Source organism: Melospiza melodia, chromosome 4, assembly GCF_035770615.1.
Source record: "Melospiza melodia melodia isolate bMelMel2 chromosome 4, bMelMel2.pri, whole genome shotgun sequence".
NCBI classification, from domain to species: Eukaryota; Metazoa; Chordata; class Aves; order Passeriformes; family Passerellidae; genus Melospiza; species Melospiza melodia.
In genome coordinates, this window is record NC_086197.1 from 19,891,943 (window position 1) to 19,901,679 (window position 9,737).

Here is a 9,737-nt window from a genome sequence, read left to right on the forward strand (position 1 = left end):
CAACCTGAGAGAAATTCTGTTTTAGTAGTTCTTTCTATTCAAAGTTTTAGGACATTTTTTTTATTTTGGAAAATTGGAAGGATGTGAATGAGAAAAAAAAAAAGTAGGTGTTTTGAAAAGGTTGGAAAGTTTTAAGGGCTTGAATTATAACTAAGCGTTTCAACATTCAAAATCCAAAATGTTGCAGTCATGGTGCACCACACACATGTATGTGTGTGTATATATTTATATGTGTGTGTGTTTGTGTATATCTTAGCTAGGGGAGCACAGAGCCCTCATGTACACAAGAAAATGCCAACCAGAATTACTGTACAAGTGAAATAGCATTCTTCAATATTATCTTTTTTTGTGTTAGCTCAAAATAAATCTCTTTAAAATCATACTCACAAAGGAAAACTGAGCAAACCCATTTATTTTTCCATTTCATTTTTTTACTATTTAAAACTAAGTTTTTTTCAGAAAATATGCTCTTTGTTAGAAATTCAGATCCCTATAAAACTTCTAACAAATTATAGTCACTACTTAATATGAAAATAACTGGCTCAAAAAATGTCTTCTAGAAATCTGTGCTCATCAGAGTGGACTGTAGTGTTACCAAAATATGACTGTAAACTGGAAGTGTTTTCAGTCACCATTTTTATTTTAATCTAGCAAATGATGATCCTCAAAGATAGGATCAGGGTTATGACTTCCCAGAAATTTATAAATATTTCATTTCAGTGTTTATAGGCTATACTTCTGTTGGAACCCAGGACATTCCTCTGACTGCCCTGGAGGACTCGAGACTCTGGCAGGGGGCTCAGAGACCTTGGCACAGAGTCAAAAACACCTGTGCCTTTGATTTTAGCCCATGGAAAAAGTTACCAACTTTGTGCAAAGAGTTACAAGCCAAGAGTTTGAATAGAATGATAGTGAATTTATCACAGGGTGTAAAAGTAGATTTTTGGGGTTTTAAGAATGGGGGTTCAAGAGGCAAGATGGAGGAATCTGGGCATGTCCTGTCCTCCTTCTTCTTCTTCTTGTCCTCCATCTTCTGCTGTGATGGTGGCACTTCTGGATTGGTTTAGAGTAGAGACAGACTGTCTAACATAGGTGATATGTATTGGAAAATTATAAATGAAGTACACATTGTTCTTGGTATAAAAAGATAACACCACCCTGAGGGCGGTCAGTGTGCCATGAACTGACCTGCCAGACAGATCTCAGTGGGTCAGAGAAAGAATGTTATAGATAAGAGAAAATAAACAACCTTGAAAACCAGAGCTGAGAAATCTCAAATTCTACTTTGGTGGCAGGGCTGGGAAAAAAGACTCTTTAATACCCTGGGAGCCATTTCAGCGACAACAAACCTGAGATACTTCAGTGAATATCCACTGGTTCTTTTGTTCTTTTAAAACTATACAGGACATTTAGACACCAGAATAAGGATTTCACACTGCACAAGAACTTCCTTTCTTATAAGAAAACCACTGGAGCTTGTGAATTTTGCTGTGCAAATGGATGAATACTGACAGAATACGTGTGCCTTGCATCAGGTATATCATTAGGTACCTCAGCCTTGGATCCATGGCAGTAAAAAACTTGCAGAATTTCAAAGATCCTGGTACAAACATGTCAGGTGTCAAGGGCAGCCTTAATCTCAAAGTACAGGGAGGGACAACTGGACAGTGGGAGTTCGGGTAGATGACCTTTAAAGGTCTCTTCCAAATCGAGCTCTTCTGTGATTCTGTGACCCAAGAGGAGAGAACTCAGCTGAGCTGAGCTTGCTCAGGGCAGCCCCAGTGAGGTGATTTCATTGCTGGGACTGTAAATATCAAGGTGGACTCTTTGCTTTGCAGGCCAGGGTGTTGGTACAGCCCCATTGCACACGCCAACAGACTAAAGTGTCTTAAGCGGCTTAAATAGCTTTAAGCAGCTTTGAAGGCTTAGATACTGTAAGCTTATAAAGCAGTTTAAGCTGCTTAAACCACTCTAGGACTTTAACAAGGGCCCCACGATGCAGCTCCTCGCCTGGTGAGTGAAACAAAGCTGGCTGCAGCTCCCCCACCATGGGCTGGAAGGATGGAGCTGCAGGGCTGCCACAGATCCAGCCAGGAATCTGCTGATATTGACATACTTTGTCAATGATGTTGTATGAAATAATGCATCATATACTTTCTCCCCTTGGTTAACTCATTGTTACTTTCTTTCCTCTTAACTACCTCGCTTCCCCAGCCACCGCTGTGTCTTTTTTTCCTATTTTCACCAATTTAGCTCAGGTTCTTTCAGTATCTCTTTTCTGTCTAATTAATTCTTCCTAAGAGATCAGTGGGCTTTTCTTACTGCAGTGATACCTTTCATGAAGAAAACACATCTCAATTCAGCCTATTCAATTCACAGAGCCGTGCTGGGGGTAACTGTTCATTTGTATCAGGATGGTTTAACCTACATCTAGAACTTTTTTTTCCTCAGAAGAAGGGCATGAGTTGATAGAAGCATTGTGGAAAAACCCAACCATGTAATCCCAGGCAGTACCAGTGGCAGTCATTAAGTCATCACCTACAAAATCAGGAAACCAGAAGGCAGAGCTTTGTTCAGAAGAAGGAATACTATGCGCTGAATCTGTGTCACAGTTTCTGGCATTTTGGAGGTTTCATAAAGGATGTAGGAGGAGGAAGTCTGGGAACAGCTGTCCAGAAAAATGGGTAAATTTATGTTCCTACACTGAATCTCTTAGGGCTGAAAGGGCTTTGTTTTCAGTTTTTACTCCATCTGTCTGAACTTGGGGTATGCTGTGCAAACCACAAGTCATGTTGTTCCTACCAAAGGATGTAACACCCCCTCCCTCTTACACAGAAGACAGCACCTGAGTGCAGGTTTGGTTTGGTTTAGTGACAATTCACTTTGAGCTCCCATGCTAATAACCAGGGCAGTGGTGATAATACACTGGAGCACTTGAGTCAGATGTGATATCCTTGCTGCAGAGGATCCTCTCAGGCCTGCATCACCCCATTTTTCTTGTGTTTGAATTCCCTTTCCAGTTCCTTTACAAGGAACATTCTCCTCTTCCTTTTTATATCCTTCACCCATTTGCTGGGGCTGTATCCTAATTTCTCAGGTGTTCTCTCTCTCCTCAGCTTCATTGGGCCCATATTTTTCACAGGTTTATGGAGTCCCATCACATGAGCCTTTGCATATACCGCACACTTCAACCACAATTTAGCTAAGAAATCTAGCTATAAATCTTATCATAGTCCAACATTGTGTTTGATAGACCTGAGAGTGTAAGCAGGAAGAGGGGTAATGGTCAGCCCTACTTACTGATCTATTTTTTGTTGATTATCTATGTTATGCATTCCTAAATGACATTACCTATGACCATAGTGTGTATTGAGCACACACCATGTCAAATGTGACATAATTATATAAACATAATTTAACACTTTCATTAGGGCTTGATTTATACCAAAGGTTATTTTTCCAGTATCCTGAAAGCATGTTTGTCTCCATTTTTATTGAAGAAAATGATTTGTAGCATGATCTATTTTTTTCAAGTCATCAATGCATTTTAATCTCTTCTCCCATTTAGCCACCTATCAATAATTACTTCCTTCAAAATGTGTTCAAAACCCCCACATACGATGTCAATAGGATTCACTAGCTTGGTGAGTGATTGAATTATTTTTTCTTAAATATTGGTTTGATATGCTCCCATCAGGTGGTAGTTAACAGATATATTTCTAGTCCAGTATTGGAACCATGGGAATGTGGTTTCCTTGGGTTCATGACATCATCCTCCTAGTTGTCCCAGCTCCTTCTCCAGCTCCAGCCAGTTTTGTAGGAAAAAGGACAGGTTGTCTGGACTATCTGTGGGCTTTGTGATCAGTGGATCAGTGTAAGCTGTTTGGTGTCAATACAGCTCTCAGGCTGGAGAAGTTGCCTGCAGTCCCCATTCCTTCAGCTCCAACAGAAATTTGGGTCTTGTTCTTCTCTAGTAAGCTGCATATTTGCAGCAACAATTAATGAGGGGAATTGAGGAGGGTAAGGTTCATTGTGAACATGGAAAATCATCTTTTTTAGCCCTGAAAGTTATATGAAGTCATCTATTCACAACGCATACAATTTCTTTGTTTTATATGCTATTACATCTGAGGAAGCAAAGGTCCTACTCATGTTGCAAGAGAGTTTGAGTAGTTTCACAACTGAAGGATTTTTTTTTAACATTTGTAAATCAGAAAATAGAAACCAGGCATCAGGTCACGTATACAGGCCGTGGTTTGGCAGACATTTACCCTTATGCCCAAATTTCAGTTGGAACTTGATTTCCTTTGACTTCCAGGAAAGATCAGGGTGTGTTAAAATTAACTCTGCTGCTTTGAGGTGGCGGGAGCACTGCAGGTTTGCATGGCTTGATAAACAACTGTGTGTGCACCAGAAGTATTTTGTTGACTGCATTGAGCCTGGTGAGGTCACACATCTGTGCTGATCCATTCACCAGTGGAGAAGGAAAGTTTTCAGTGCTGCTGCTGGGCTCAATCACCAAGTGCTGGCAGGCTGCCGGGGTCGTGTTGCTGGGCAGATCATCAGGTGTTGGCCAGTCACTGAGGGCTGCTCACACAGCAAAAATGTACAGGACAGCAGACTCACCCTTCCTTCCTTCCCCAAAGCCAAGATGTCTCCTTGATGAGCCTGTAGAATTACAGCTGACCTTGCTACAGGACAGCAAGGAGCTTCTATAAGCCAAATTGTATGTTTTTCTCATCCCTCCATCTTCTTCAGCATTTTCACTCAAACCTCGATGCTCCCACCATTGTTTAATTTTTCTTTTTTAAATCTTGTTAAGCTGAAGGAAAACAATAACTTATTTCAACTTCAAAAAATAACTTTTATTTACATTTGTTCCTAGCTATTTTTTTGTTTCTTTCCCGCTTTAGTGGCTAGCTTCTTCAGCTAATGGATGACAGAGAATATTGCCTGAATCTATTATATACGTATGAACACCAAATTCCTAGATTGCAGGACCAGCCCAATTCTTTGCTCTGCTGGAAGTCATCTTAAGAGGTAAACAGACTTTAAGATTTTAGGAAGAAAGGCAGAGTTCCCACTCTACCACTATTAATTTCATGCATTCCCACCTGCATTCTTCATTCTGTAATTGGGCTGTGCTTCCATCTCCACCCACATCCTGCCTTGACACATATCCACGTGTGGATGACAGGGGCAGTGACAGGTGAGCCACCAGCTTGCAGGCTGAGTCACTCCAGGAAGGCACACTGTCATCTGGCAGCCAGGATGGAGAAGAAGGAAGTGTGCCAACCAAACAGGTGATCTGAGCAATGCATGGCACCCCACATGCCAAAACAAAGGTTGCACAATATTGGCTATGACAGAGAAATGTGGAGAAAAACACAAGAATGGCCTTCCAAAATGGCCTTCATAGTAGGAATTAAGAAAAACTCAGCCTAGTTGTTTTCATGAATCACTTTCATAACAAAGATGGATACAGCAATCAAGAAATAGAGCAATGGTGTAGTATAACCTTCTCAGCATTTTTGTTCACTTTTATATGGGTGTCTTTTCCTCTGCATGGAGGCTCAAAAGCAGGATCACAAACACAATTTATGAGTATGGAGCAATTATGCTATTTGTTGGACTGTACACACAATAAATGGCTGTGAGTAATGTGCCATTAGCCTAAGCATTAATACCCTCACCACCTCTGATGCAGGTAACCACTGCATTTCTGCTGGTCAGGCAGATGGCAATCACACAGCAAAGTGCCAGACTCCATTGCTCCTTGCAATAGGATGATCCTCAGTTTTGCTGAGTTGCTATATTCTATTTTTATTTTTTTTCCCAGAGTTTTAGAGTTATTTCAGTTGTTAATTTTTCCATGAGTCCGCAAGTGACTGCTGCCAACTCAACAATTTCACTTCTGTTCTTGTTTCAGCTTTTTTTTTACATATCTTGCTTGGCCTAAGTTCTTGTATTGTCACTTATAGGTTAGCAACCTTTTTTTAGTCAAGCAGCCTTGGGGTCACAGAGCCTACCTAGGCCTTGTGTTAAAATAGTTTGAGTGTGAAAGATCTACCAATATGGTGGGAGACAGACTGATCTGTACTTGTTGTTTGACGTATTTTTAAGCACCTTGCTGGCTTAAACATGTGGGTCTTGCCAGATGGCAAAAAGACTCAGAAATAGATCCTGACACAAACACCCTGCAGGGTCAGATGTTCTATATAACTGATGGTATCAGTGATGGTCTTTGTAATGCCAAGCAGAAGAGTTTATGGAGGATGGACAGAACGAATCAGGTAAGCCCAAAAAGGATGCATCATAAAGAAAACAAAACCTGAGAAATAAAAAATCTGTAGTACTGTGTGGTGATTGAAGGGACACAGACCATGCTGTGCAAGCAAAGCCAGTTTATTACACTAATCTCCAGTATTTATAGTTCTCTAATGTCCATGCAAAACGTTCCACTGGGACCCCTTTGCCTCTGTTCCCCTAGCAACACAATCCTTTCAGTGATCAAGTCCCTGTTACATTCTTTTGCACCAGCAGTGTCCTTGTTACACCTCCTCTTGTCAGAGGGTCAGAGTGACCAGACATGATGTGCTCACTTTTGTTCTTGCCTTGAGTTTATCTCTCCCATGGCTTCCACTGTGCCAGGGCCACGAGGTCTGTGGTGCTACCCAGCTCAGCTCCTCTGGTTCTCTGATCTTCCACATTGCTGAGACAATGAAAAGCGTGCAATTACAGGAAGGAATGTGAGAGTAAACAAATCAAATAATGTCCTTTGTAAAGATGCAAAGGAAAGATGAACAGAGATGTATCAAATACCTAAAACTTGAAATTGAAACTCCTGCCCTGGTAGGAAACCACAGATCTTGTTTACCAAGTTACAAAAATTCTGTGTGGGTAGTTCAAACAGGAAGTGGACTGATCAAAAGCAAAGATAGGGAAATATGTACAATAGATATAATATGGACCAGCAAAGCATTTTAAAGAAGTCAGCAGCAGAAAGTTAGCCCTACTTTGACATGAGATTCTGTAACATGAGATTATGTGAATCTCTTTAAAAAGAGATTGCCGTTGGTGCGGTGGTGACATCAAAAAAGCAAGCTGCAGTCCAGTAGGCAGCAGCAAAAATGCATTGAAAGACATTTTGGTTGTAGTAGAAATGCTAAGAGACCATTGTGTTACTGCAGAAGTAAAATTTTAAAAGTTGTTGAAAAAAAACCTAGGAAAAAATGCCAAATTTTTACAAGAGAAAACATGCAGTTGTTAAAATATTTAAATGTGAGACTGGGAAAGTTTTTCTGCCCTACGCTATAGGGGAGGTCATTTGCAGTGGAAGAGGCAACATGACACAGAATTGGAGGAGAGCAGCCTCTGGACTCAGGCCCAGAAAACCAGATATTCATGCAGAGGAGCATCCTGAAAGAACACATGCAATGGCATCCTTTGCTCATCACCACCTTCACTGATTATTTTTTCAGGTTGCTTGACATGGGCCTCAGGAATGCCTTGTGGAACTTCAGCACTCAGCTCTCACTCTGTCATCACAGCTGTGCAGAAAGGGGTGGACGGCTGCATCTGGGAGTCCATCTGAGTAAGAGGCTGGTTCACTTTGAACTTTCTAGTTTTGGTGTGAAGCAAGGCTACACTTGCTTTCTGAGGCTGCTTAAAATTATCTTACATAGCTGCTGCGTGGGCAACATGAGCAGCAGCATTCTGTGGATATGTGCAGATTGCACATATCTTGGAAGCATAAATTGTGCTAGTAGCACTGTGTTACTGAGCCATAGACCTGAAAAAACCTGTGAAAATACATAACCTAGCAAAAGAAGTAAGCCAGACAGAATTCAAAATCAGTTATCAAAGCAAACATCCCTGAAAGCTTAATACCAAGCATCAAAGTCATGCTAGAAAACACAAATTCTGGGAAAGCAGAGCTTGCCAGTCCTGTCCATATCCCACTTCTGACTAATTAGGAAAGAACTGACAGTAAAAATAGGAGAGTCTTCCACCACTCATTTCAGCATATGGAAATTCAAGATATTCAGTTCCAGATGAAAAAAAAAACTTTTCAGAATTATTATTTACATATAATTTTAATGCTAAAATAGATCCTGGAAAACAGAGACATCAAAGATGCTAGGAAAACCAGATGCCTTGAGAAAAAGAAAGAGTCTATGAAAAAGTCTGAATGTTGGTTTCTGTCTCAGCCCAGAGCTGAACTGCCCACGACCACCTCTCATTCCACCAGTCAGCAGGGAGCACAGGATTTAATTTTTATGCATCCTCTGAGTGGCAGCCCCCAAGAATTCCCGCAGAGATGACCCAGTGTGTGTGAAGAAGACCCACCTGACAGGAATGATGGTGATGAATCCCAACTGTGTGTGCTAGAAACAACAAGACGGTAGGAAATGGAAGATGCTACCTTCCACAGCAAGAATAACATAGGGGCTGCAAAGAGGATCCAATATATTCTCCATAAGTGCTTTGTCTGCTCTGCAAAGCAAAACTTGCATTAGCTAGCTTGCCACTGGAGGTAATAGTTGTGAACCTTACTAAAGGGGAGGAAAATAATGCTCTTGTTCCAGAGATGCAAAGGGTAGCTGCTGTCCAGGAAAAAGCACTGCACCAAGTACTGCAAGGAACTGAAGTAAAACAATAGCTTATTTAAACTAAACTTATTTAAACAGGGAAATAAACTTATTTAAACAGGGAAACCCTCTTGCTGAGGCATCACTGTGTAATTGCTGCAGCTGTGGTGGACTGGGGAGAAAGTCCACATCAAGAAGATTTGGCAGGTGTGGGACTCAGGTAGTGATGCCAGTGGAAATCACTTGATCCCTGATTAAAGGAAATTTGCCTTTCATGTATCTTCAAAGGTATCTAGAGTCTACTGGTGTCATTAGCAATGATGGTTTATTTTCATTACCTAAACTGAATGAAAAATCTTTAATCAAACTGCGTTGTACTAGAGACAGTTCTGCTGTTTAACCATAAATATTTGGTGTGCAATCTGGTGTTGATCTGCAAGGTTAGTAGTAACTACAGAATAAGTAGTGCTTTTTTTATTTGCATTATCTACCAAGTTGTTTTTGCATATTAAGTTAGACATAGGAACTAAGTTTGAGTGTGCTTTTTGAGGTGATACCTTATAGAAATAAGGGGGCACATAAGGGAATACATTCAGGATATATTGTTTCTGCTAAAATTCCCAGTCACTTATTTAGCCAAGTTTTGGCACAAAAGCACTAAATCTTCTTTAGAAAAGTAAATCTCTACAGTCTGTTCCCAGCTTTCTTCTAGATTTCTCATAATATCAAGCCCACACAGAGCCCAGATTCCTCAATGGTAGCTGGTGAAATTTTTCCACCTTCTTGAGCTATATATATTCCTATGTCCTGAGCAGCAGCTTGTGTCTGTGTTTTGAGTGCAGACTGCTGTTATTTTAGATACCTGCCTCCATAAAGGAGCATAAGTGTTTCTTGCATGTCTTCATAATGAGAATTTTTTCATTACTTTCACAGAGGCTTAACCTCATTTCCAAAATGAGGTTGTTCTTGTTCTCCAAGTTAAGTAACTAAGTACAGATGTGTGTGTGTGTGTGTGTGTGTGTGTGTGTGTGTGTGTGTGTGTGTGTGTGTGTAAAATGTTGGGAGTTTGTCCATCAAGATCCATATGTTTCTACATGTATATAGTGGTTGAAGCAAAGAACTTTATTCAGGAGGGAGTCTTAAATA

At 40.6% G+C, this 9,737-nt stretch overlaps 1 long non-coding RNA gene across 1 annotated transcript; it reads left to right on the plus strand.

Annotated features, from left to right (window-relative positions):
* Window positions 1-2,455: 2,455 nt before the first annotated feature.
* On the plus strand, window positions 2,456-7,582 carry LOC134417974 (uncharacterized). Its single transcript, XR_010027657.1, has 4 exons — window positions 2,456-2,684; window positions 3,569-3,644; window positions 4,914-5,040; window positions 7,482-7,582. It is a non-coding gene; the product is annotated as an uncharacterized LOC134417974 (long non-coding RNA).
* The last annotated feature ends 2,155 nt before the right edge of the window (window positions 7,583-9,737 follow it).